Here is an 11,236-nt window from a genome sequence, read left to right as displayed (position 1 = left end):
GATGTTGCTGCCGCCCAGCAGCAGCGACACTAAAACGACGTGGCAAACTCTTGAGGGTCCAGGAAAAGCCGGCAACCAGACCTCTCACTGCCAAAAGTGGCTGTGTTTAAAACCTTCTCTCTGCTCTGCCTGTACCCATTGGTCTAAGCTTTCCTACCCGCTTCTTCCGCCACTCTTCGTCACGCTTTCCATCACCCTTCTTCCCACATTTCTTCCCTTACTCTCTGCTTCATTCCCCAGTCTCCTCATTGCCCCCCAGTCTTTCTTTGTCATCGTCGTCTGTTCCATGCGTCCATCCTCTGTCCGTCTTTGTCCGTCTCTCCTCCCACTAGCTTTTACCCACTACTTTTATATAGTTCTCCACCAATCACTTCTCCCCGTGGATCAACCTGGCACTATGTGATAGGCCAGTAATCACCGCGGGGGAACTAGCCTATCCTGTTTACCTGCTGGCGAGACCAGCTCTGCCTCCTGGCCCTGGGCCAGCAGCCATCTTGCAACAGCCCTTCCCAGTCCCAGGAGCGGCTTTAGCACCCTGCTCCCCACGCTCGGGGCAGTCACTCTCACAACCTGCCCCAACCCTCAGGCCTTGAATCCTCCCTTGGGTCTTTCCTACAAAGCCAGGCAGAAACCCATTGCTTCTTGCTCAGAATTCCTCTGCCATCAATGGTCAGCATTGTATGAGTTTTTTAAAATGCTCACAACATTTATTTATATATTCACTTTTTTGAAGGGAAAAGCAACAGAGAGAAGATTGGGAGAGAGAGATCTTGCACCTGCTGGTTCAGTCTGGAACACCATCTGGTTTCCCCACGTGGTTGATAGGAACCCAAGCACTTAAGGCATCTTCTGCTGCTGCTGCACTTCCAGGTAGTTGGCCAGGAGCCGGATCACAAACAAGAGGTGATTTAACCCGTGACACTACAATGCCAGTCCCAATAGCCTACATTGTTCTGAACTACTAAATCCTGTGCTTTAGGGCTTAGTTTCTCCAATTTTAGTCTGACTTTCGGAATCAATATGGAACCCCTCTGGTGCAGCAACTGTACTGCAAACATTTTAACTCTGTCCACAGAGCATATAATAATAGCAATGGGGGCCATGGATTACACACTAGTGCATACCAGGTGCAATCCTTCATCTGTTTGGTCTCTTTAACACTCATGGTACTTTCATCACCTTTATTTTTCAGATGAAAAAACCCAAACTCAGAAAGATTCATGTGGGCATATAGCTGTCTAGGGCTGAGCTGACATCACATGGGTAGGTGCCAAGGCTTGACAGATGCAGGAAACCAGGATTCAGTGGATTTTCCTGGAGTCAGTGCTTTAGGAAGCATATAGACTACCTGCTATCACAGTGCCTCTCCTGGGTCAGGCCCTGGGGGGCTTCCACTCTCTCTTCAGTCCCCAAACCAATGAAAAAAATCAGCCATCACAGCCCAGAAAACTGAGGGAGAGCAGAGGCATCACCCAGGAGCAGGGCTGGCCTGTAGCAGTGGAAGGGACTTCTTCTGGGATACCCAGAGAGGAGGGGAAGCAGGGACCCTCCTGCTACAGAGCTGAGCTTGCAAACAGAACGAGCACAAACACATCCACAGCCACTTCCTTTTGTTTTCAAGTTTTCTTTCTTCTTCATTTATTTGAATGGCAGAGTGACAGAGAGTGAGAGCAGTGAGAGAATGATCTAGATCTTCCCTCTTACCAGTTTGTTCCCCCACATGCCCATGACAGCCACAGCTGGGCCAGCCCAAACAGTGGGAGCCCAAGTACTTGAATCACACCACCCGCTGCCTGGCAGGAAGCTGGAACAGAGAGAGACTGGATCCTAGCTGCTTGGCTGTGGGCTGCAGACCCCCAAGCTTAACCATCTTATCCTGTAAAAGGAGCTCAAAACAAAACCATGTTTGCTGGTGCTCATTGTTGTTGCCTAATGATGTGGCCAGCTTCTTCAGGTTTCTTCTTGCCAAGTCCACAGCGAGAAAATCTCCCTGCCTGAGGCTAAAGGGAAGAATGTTCTCTCTCACGCTTCCTGCACATTTGTCACTTATCTGACCAAGGAGCTGTTCGCCGCAAAATGAGCTAAATCAAGGAGGTGCACAATGAACATAAATGAATAAACAAAGCCTTGAGCCACTACACAAAGCATGAAGTGTCCCTAAGAAAGTGAGGAGTGGGACTATAACCCGGTGTTAAACATGTGAAAATAGTGAAGTAAACCAAGACTTTGGAGCCCTGCTTATCACCAAATCTTCATTCCAATTGCATCAACTCTTTCAGTCTAAAATTGAATGTGATCTAACAGGCGTCTGCGGCAGGCAGATGTGGTGTTTGGTGATGATCGCAATGGAGGCAGGAAGGGGAGGCATGGAGGCATTGGGATTACCTGGATGCAGAGATGGGAGATGCAAGAAGGCAAAGGCCTCCCAGGAGACTACTGCTGGGATCCAAGAAGCATATGTGTGTGAGGGGGACAGTCCAGTTGAAAGGAGAAGTGACAAACTCCACGTTAGCATTTGTTCTCTATAGTGAGCCACACTAATGGCCTCTGGTTTGCTCCTGAGCCACATCACCCTCAACCCCGAGTTCTTTCTGGAACATTCTTCTGCCAGATCATCTCACGCCTGGTCAGCAACAGCACTGCCTCTTTGGCCGTCACACTGAAGTGCCCACCCAGCCTCTAGCTTTTTGTGATTAGTAATCACGCTGGCCCTTCACTCCACCTGAACTTGTCTTTCTTACTTCTTTATCAGTCTGTGGTCCTTGCCTCTCCTAAGAAAGAGCAAACTGCCAGAGAGCAGAAACACCCCCTGTCCACTCACACACTGAATCCTAGGAGCTGGAGGGATGTCAAGTGCATGGGAAGGGCTTGGGTGGGAGCCTCAGGGGACCTTGGCTGATAGTGGGAAAGGAGCAGTTCAGACCCTGAGATTGAAGTGTGGTCTCCGAACTCAGGATGGGTTCCAAACTTCCCACCTACAACCAACCTGGGAAGCCAACCCCAAGCCAGTGAGCGACATGAAATCACTGAGGAGTACCACTCACAATTTCTTTGACTTCCAGCAAAACATAAAATTAGGCAAGCACAAAGAACACATAAAATGAAAAAATCATGGGGGTGTGCTCAGCTGCTTTTGCTGGCCTCAACCTTTACTGGCAGAAACACCCAGCCAAACGCTTTCTGGATGCTGACACAGAAGGCTCTCCAGGGTATAGCATGAGTTCAATGGAAGACACAGAGCAGTATGAATAGTAAGCTGCACTTTGTGTGAAAAAGATGGGAAAGAAAGCACATACTTACATTGACATGAACCCTGGAGGAAACGAAAGAGGCTGATGATAAAGGTAGGTGAAGTGGGAACAGGCACCAGAGCAGGAGCAAAACTCCACAGGCATTCCTTTCCCCATGGTTATGACTCTAGACTATCATTGTCATTATGATATTGTTATCTGGGAGGTAGGGAGAACGAAAAAAAAAAAAAAAGACAGACGTGGAAGATGGTCCGTCATGGGCAGCAACAGGCTGGGAAGCCACAGGCAGGCCTGAGCTGACTGGTCTGGAACATTCTCTGCAGGAGGACCCTGCTTGCAAAACAACAGTGGGCCAAAGGCAGGAGCCCCCAGGCACAGGTGGTGTTTCCAAGACACCCAACATGAGGATCGCCTGGCTGTCGCAGGGGCTAGTTAGCAGTGGGAACTGGGATGTGAGTAGATGATTGCCACATTGATAGAGAAATGTGATACCCTAAGAAAAATAAAAGCTGCTGTGAAGAGCCTGGCAAAGTTCCTCTCCCTTCTGTGAAGGGCAGGCCTTTGCCCTCTCTCCATCCCCCTAGTTGTGTGTCACCTCCTTCTTCACCCCACTTCATACTGTGCAGGTCACAGTATTCAGACAGACAGAGCCTTCAGCTGGGGGTTCTTCAGCTCCCATAGACCCTCAGCAGCTGCAGGCTACACCAGGCTGATGTCGAGAGCCTGGAACTCAACCTAGCTCTCCCACAGGGCAGCAGGGACCCAAGCACCTGGCCTCTCACTGCTGCCTCTCCTGGCCTGCATCAACAACAGAATCAGCAGAGAACTGGAACTGAGAACACAGCTGGCACTGGAACCCAGGCACTCCAAAATGGGATAAGGGCATCCCAACAAGGACCTTAACTGGCAAGCCAAACACCCTCCATTTCATTGGATTCTTAAACCATATGACTGTACTATTTTTGAAAGATTAAATGACAGTATTTCATGATTCTCTAGTATATATTAATCGAAGACTTGCTGTTAAATAATCATCTCTCATAAGGTAAGAAGATTCCAGTGTGGAGAGTCGTGTACATCTTGGAGCAAAGAATGTGAATGGGGCCCGGCGGCGTGGCCTAGCGGCTACAGTCCTCGCCTTGAACGCCCCGGGATCCCATATGGGCGCCGGTTCTAATCTCGGCAGCTCCACTTCCCATCCAGCTCCCTGCTTGTGGCCTGGGAAAGCAGTCGAGGACGGCCCAATGCATTGGGACACTGCACCCGCGTGGGAAACCTGGAAGAGGTTCCAGGTTCCCGGCTTCGGATCGGCGCGCACCAGCCCGTTGCGGCTCACTTGGGGAGTGAATCATCGGACGGAAGATCTTCCTCTCTGTCTCTCCTCCTCTGTGTATATCTGGCAGTAATAAAATGAATAAATCTTAAAAAAAAAAAAAAAGAATGTGGATGAGAGTGGGTTGTCATTGTGGCATAGAAACCTTGCCTGCAATATTGACATCCTCTATGGGCTCTGGTTAGAGTCCTGGCTGTTCCACTTCTGATCCAGCTCCCTGCAAGTATGCCTTGGATAGGAGCAGAAAATGGCCCGGTGCTTAGGTCTCTGCACCCACATGAGAGTCCCAGAAAAACTCCAGGCCCTTGGCTTGTGACTGGCCAACTCTGGCCATTCATTATCCATTAGGGGAATGAACCAACAGATGTAAAATCTCTCTCTACATATATCTCTTTTTTTTCCTCTCTTTCTCTCTCTTTCTCTCTTTCTGCCTTTCAATTGAAAAACACACCAATCTTTGAAAAGAAAAAGGCATATGAATGAGATTGGCACATTGCCCTTTTGCCTTCATAAACAGAATTGAAATTCAGGTGATATTTTCAGCTGTGGAGGTGTACTCTTGACTTGATTTTCTTTTAGTTAAAAAATATATATATATATACATACTGCCCTTACACAGAGGTGGATTTGGTCAGCCGACAGACCTTGGCAAGATTTTCTCAAGTCAACAGTGTCTCCTAACTGTCAAAATCACTCCAGTGACACCCTCAGAACATTCTTCCCCACAACGGGGTCTCCAAGGCATCATCAAATGACCACCCCCATCCCTGGGGCTGATGTAGTTGGACAGCAAGCAGCAGTCCCCTCCTTCCCAGCCGCAGACCAGAGGAGCATAAAGAAAGGAACTGAAACAGTTGGCCCATCCATCTTCTTCCAGACATGAACCCTCCCACTTTATTGAAAGGTTCCTGGATGTGCATCCCTCTCAACTATGTAAGCAATATGTTTTAAAGATATATTTTTTTATTGCAAAATCAGATATACAGAGAGAAGGAGAGACAGAGGACGATCCTCTATTCAATGATTGACTCCCTAAGTGACTGCAACATCTGGAGCCGAGCTCAATCCAAAGTCAGGAGCTAGGAGCTTCTTCTAGGTCTCCCACATGAATACAGGGTCCCAAGGCTTTGGGCCATCCTCAACTGCCCTCCCAGGCCACAGTCAGGGAGCTGGATGGGAAGTGAGGCTGCCGGGATTAGAACCGGCGCCCATATGGGATTCTGGTGCCTTCAAGGTGAGAACTTTAGCTGCTGTGCTACCACACTGGGTCCTGTAAGCAATATTCAAAAGAAAATTTAACAAATACTGTTCAGTGATGTTAAAGGCTAATTAATTGCTCTTCCTTGCTTAAATACTGGTGTCACTTCAGTCACACAAGCTTGGGTACATCTAAGCCTAAAGCACTTTCTCAGCTTCCTTTATTGTTTCACTAGAAAAACCTGGGAAAACAAGTGTATGTTCATCCTTAGGTGTGTTGTTAAAGACGTTAATGAACTATGTGTATGTAATGGGAGCCCTTCTGGCCACTAAGACGAGGTCACATCCAGCTGCATCTACCAAAACTTTACAACCACTGACCCTGCAGCCCAACACTTCCATTCCTGGTGTGTGTGCTCACCAGGAATACATATCTGCATCTACCACAAAAAAAAAGAAAAAAAAAAAAAAAAAAAAAAGCATGCACGACAATGTTCACAGCAGTTTCATTCCAAACTGGAAATTACCCAAATGTCAATCAACAGTAGACAAGGCATCTGTCCCATGGCCCAGCCTCCGGCCGCCCGCGTCCCCTAGGCGAGCCTGGTCCTGAGGAGAAAAGCGCGGGCTGACCACGTTTATCTGCTCCTTCCACCTTGGCCCCATCCTCGGCTGGGAGCTCCAAGGGGGAACAAGCTCCCAGTGAGATGAAGCTCCAGGCCCAGGGACAAAGGCAAGGTGGACCTCACCCGGGGAAGTGCTGCTTGCTGCCACCACCACCCGCATGCGGTACAGGGCGCAGCCCCAGACACAGAAGCCTGGGCCAACAGGACTGGCTGAGTAGTTGCGGGGATGGCCGCGGGTGGGTTTTAATTTTTAAAGAGCGAAGAACTGACGAGGGTAATCTTTTTCCCCTCTGCTGAGGGTTAGGAATGGTGGTAGGGAGAGGTGGGAAAGAGGAAGAAGGGAGAAGAAAAAAAAAAAAAAGTCAGGCGAAACAACACATTGATCTATCAGCCACTAGACAGGACAACATCCTCGCTGGTTATGGAATTGAGATCAGAAGAAAATGTGAAAAGACACGGTCGAGGTCAGAGGCTCACAGAACCACCACATACAGCAAAGGGAAGGAAAAGCAATGGGAACTCATGTGAAGAAATGGATTATCTAAACAGAGCTTACCATTGCCTGGGCTCCATTATCCTATAATTTACCTTGCATGGGAGCATAGAAATATATTAAACTTGTGATAGGTTGTACCATTTCTTTACAGCCCAGCCTCGTGTCAATAAAGCCTACTGTATGCTCGAAGACATGTTTAGAATTCTGGAACTAATGTGTTTATTATAAATATCACAGGGAAATTATTGCATCACCAGAAAATAATGCCGGTACAGGACTCTGCAGCCCTTTTGAAGTCCCACTGCAACGGAACATGAGTTTAATTACATAATCACTTTGAAACTATAATTACACAATAAACGAGAATTAAGTGGGAAGTGTTGCGTACATTAAAAATTGCTTGGTAACTCATACACAACAGACTCGAATCAGCATTAGACAATAGTTATACTACAAAGACATATAGGGGGAATCAAGAGCAATCTTGACAATCTCTGAACAGGTCATATGCACAGAGTGTGGGGAGGGGGACTGCAGAGTGGAGCAGGGGACAGGAGGAGACTTGTATCCCAACTCTGAAGACTCCCGGATCCTCACCAAGGACTATCAGTACAAGCACCAAGGACTACATCCCAACTGTCAAGCAGACCACGGGGAATTGGAGTGCCTTCGGAGGCTAAGAACTCTGAGGTCATCCACTCCCGCTTTGATCTACCACATGGGATGGAAGAAGTCCAAATATTTCTTCGCAGGATCCAAGGGCATCAGAACAACATCCAGGACCCTGAGCAGTCCGCAGAAACAGAAGAACAGTAAATTTCCTTCGGTTCTAGGGAGGGGAGCTCTCTCTGGTCTTCGCTTGGTTCCAACTTGGGGTCCCCACACTCTCTTGCAATGACCATCAGGATCGCTCCGGACACCCCTCAAAACAAATAACCAACCAACCAAAGAAAAAATCCAGAATAGATAGACAGAGAACAACAAGTAAAGCTTAGAATCAGATAGGAAACGGTCAGTGTGGATTCACTTATACCTTACTAGGTGGGGCACAAATGATTAGTTACTCCTCACCAGGGTATTGAAGATTTCTCTGCACACCCCTCCTAAAACTGTTCTGCACCTAAACTGTTGACATATGTCTTGTTAGAGTTATAAGCCAATCTAGACTACCCGAAAAAAAAGCCAGGTTCAGCGAAATTGTGCTTCAATGCTATAAAATGCTAAATATTATAATGAAAATAGACACAAGACAGCTGAACAGTAATCTACAGCCATTTTAAGATGTATAGAACCCGTCTGTATATAAACTAAAATTGAAATGTCAACGAAGTAGTCACAGGATGTGGTTAAGAACTTGCATTTTTAAAAACATATTGGTTACTCAATACTATGTCAATTAATTCCATAACGTTATAAATTGTTGCTGACGCTATGTTGTGGCTTTTAATTGATCGGGATGATACTCTGCCGGCTGTACCTTCAGACCAGAGATGGTCTCCCCAACAAGTCGTTGAACTTATCTGTACAATAAGATGCTGGACTCTATGCTTGGTATATGCTTGCAATGGGGGAATCTCAACTGAACTTGAACTATGGTTATGCAACAAGGTGGAGGAATCCGCCATGGGAGGACGGTTTGGGGAGGGGTGGGGGGAATCCCAGTACCTATAAAACTGCGTCCCATAATGCAATGTAATTTAAAAAAGAAAAAGAAAAGAAAAAAATTGCTTAGGTCTTGTGAAAACAAACTGAACAGGCGAAGGGAAAATAGAGTTGAAATCCGAGGGTCCATGGAAGGCGCTAAGCCGGCTAAGCGCCTTCCCTGCAGCTGCCATGTAGCCAGGAGCCTGGGCAGCGCTCGCCTGGGCCTCATGGAAGCAGGGCAGCCACCCTAGAGGACCACCCAGGACAGCCCGCGGTGGAATCTGAAGGAAGCATCCAGGGCTCTCCAGGGCAGCTGCTTGCTTTCCGGCACCCACACCTAAGAGCCGAGCTGTGGTTGCTTCTGCATTTACGAAATGCCTTTGCATTGATCCCACCACGCCTCGGAACACCACGGGCACGCCGAGCATGGCCGCAAAAATGGTTTGTGGCCAACACGGTGGGAGTTGCAGGGACTCTAACGAGCCTAGTGAGTTCAGAACCAATGGTGCATCCAGGGCGTGCCCACTTCTTGGGGCTCATAGGCCAAATGCGCCCAGAGCCCATTTCCTGCAAGCTGCCCCATCATTCATTTCGCTTCTGTCTTTCCCTAGGGCCCAAGGACTGGAATAAAGTTCTTTGTCTGCGCCCAGTGCCCAGAGCCCAGAACCAAGCATCCCCCTCTATGTTGACGTCCCAGAACGTCAACATAGGCACAGCGCCAGCCACATACTGGGGGCATCTGCGGGCTTGGGCCACACCCGAGGCCCTGAAGCACCCCGTTGAGCATCACGCGTGGAGGGTGCTGCCTTATCTGGACTGTTTCTTGCCAGTCCAGAGTGCACCAGGAAGCATCGGAGGGGGGGTGAGGGAGGGATTGCAATTTCCGAGTGGGGAGTCATCCTTGGAAGGCTTGCTTTGGAGCACAGCCATCATCACCATCACCATTCCCGTTAAGGACAGCAGGTACTGTCCTGGGCGGAGGAGGGTTGCAACACAGGTGCCTGGCGCAGATAAAGCGCTTAAATGCCAAGAGGGGGCATCCCAACTTTTGTGCTTTAGTAGGAAAGTGTGATTGCAGAAACGATGGTGGTTTACATTTTTAGCAGTCCAGAAGCTGCTTCCCCAGGAATTCGAATGAAACATCTTGGAGAGAAAGGGGGAAAGACATACATAGGAATCTTTACTGGCCCTTGCTTGGGCCCCTAGGCTGCTTGGCCCTGGCGGAGTAGACGCCACCAGCCCCAGGCCAGCGACCCTCTGGAGCTCCTGGCTAGGAACACAGAGATGCATCCATGAGTGTGAGCAAACCATCAGCAACCCAGAAGAAACACAAAAGCAAAATGAAACTTACCCCTGTGAGCATTTATTTTTTGCTTTACTAAGCCCCCAAACACAATGCACTCATTGCCCTCTTGCAAACAGCTGCTCTAGGCTGCATCATTGAAGATTCTGATTCTAACCCCTGCGCCAGGTGCTCCTTTCTCACAATTCCGTGCCTGGATGAATGCGTGAGGAGCCCACAATTTAATTTTTTTTTTATTCCAGAAGTAACAGTAATGCAAGCAGTATTTATCCACCTCCCAGTTACACAAGCAATTTACCTGCTAGCTCATTTTATGCTACAGCAATACTGCAGAGTAAACATCACAAAGCTTTATTAGTAACAGCACACCACAGTGCTTATGGTAAGCCCAGCGCAATGGTGTGGCTCACTCATCAAGTTCCCCACAGCATCCCCATGTGGTTAGCCACGTAGTTATTCCCACTTCAAAGATGATAATCTGCAGCAGTAGACTGGGATTACCCAGCCACAGTGGCCGGAGTTGGAGGGTGGGGGTACCTGAAGCACGCTTGGTGGGATCTCAGACAGCTAGCAGAGGCTGAGGCTTCTCTGACTTGTAGCTGGCACATTGCAGGAGCCGAAACTGGAAGGTAAAATGTCCTGGGCTGTGACTGAGGCCTACTGCCCCCACCCATGGAGCCACCCTTGTGTGTGGCGGGTGGCCAGCAGCCCTTGGAGCCCTCGGAGCCTTCAGAGCCCTCGGAGCCAAGAGCCATAAGCATGGGCCCTGGGCACCACTTCAGAGCCAGAGCCAGGGTTCATGGCAAAGTGGCTTCCTCGGGTACTACTGGGACCTTTCCTAGGCTGCTGGCACCTCCGTGGCCCAGGCAGCTGTCTGAGGGAACCCCTAGGGGCTCTTTCCCTGGGATCCTTGGCACCATCCTGCGTAGTGCGAGGAAGTGCAGAACTTGGGGACCTGGGGTGCCACATGGAGAGGGATCACAAAAGGACTGGGCCTACCTAGTCACTGCAGCTGCCCGACTCAGCCAAAGGTCTGGCCTGTACCTCCCTCCAATACCCAGCACAGGCACCTCTGCTGGACTTGAGGCGTGCAAGACCTCTCCAGCAGGTTGTGCCTAGCTAGTCAACCTTCCCAGCTCTCAGCGCCACAGGAAACAGTCAGGGTGGATCTGTGCTCCCCATGTAGGGGTGGAGTAAGGTCCAGAATTGGCCAGGAGGCAGTGATGAGGAGGCTCTGTCAAAGAGGGTGACAGCGGGGGCAGGGGAAATGGACTGCACTTTCTGCCCCACCTCTGTAAAGGGCATCAGTAAGACCTGCAGTTGTACACGTGTGAACATCTATGGAGAAGAGGAGGAACTCTGCCATTGCAGTCATGTGGGAAGTGA

The sequence above is a fragment of the Ochotona princeps genome, chromosome 22, assembly GCF_030435755.1.
Source record: "Ochotona princeps isolate mOchPri1 chromosome 22, mOchPri1.hap1, whole genome shotgun sequence".
NCBI lineage: Eukaryota > Metazoa > Chordata > Mammalia > Lagomorpha > Ochotonidae > Ochotona > Ochotona princeps.
The sequence above is the reverse complement of the archived record's forward strand: the minus strand, read 5'-3'. Positions refer to the sequence as shown.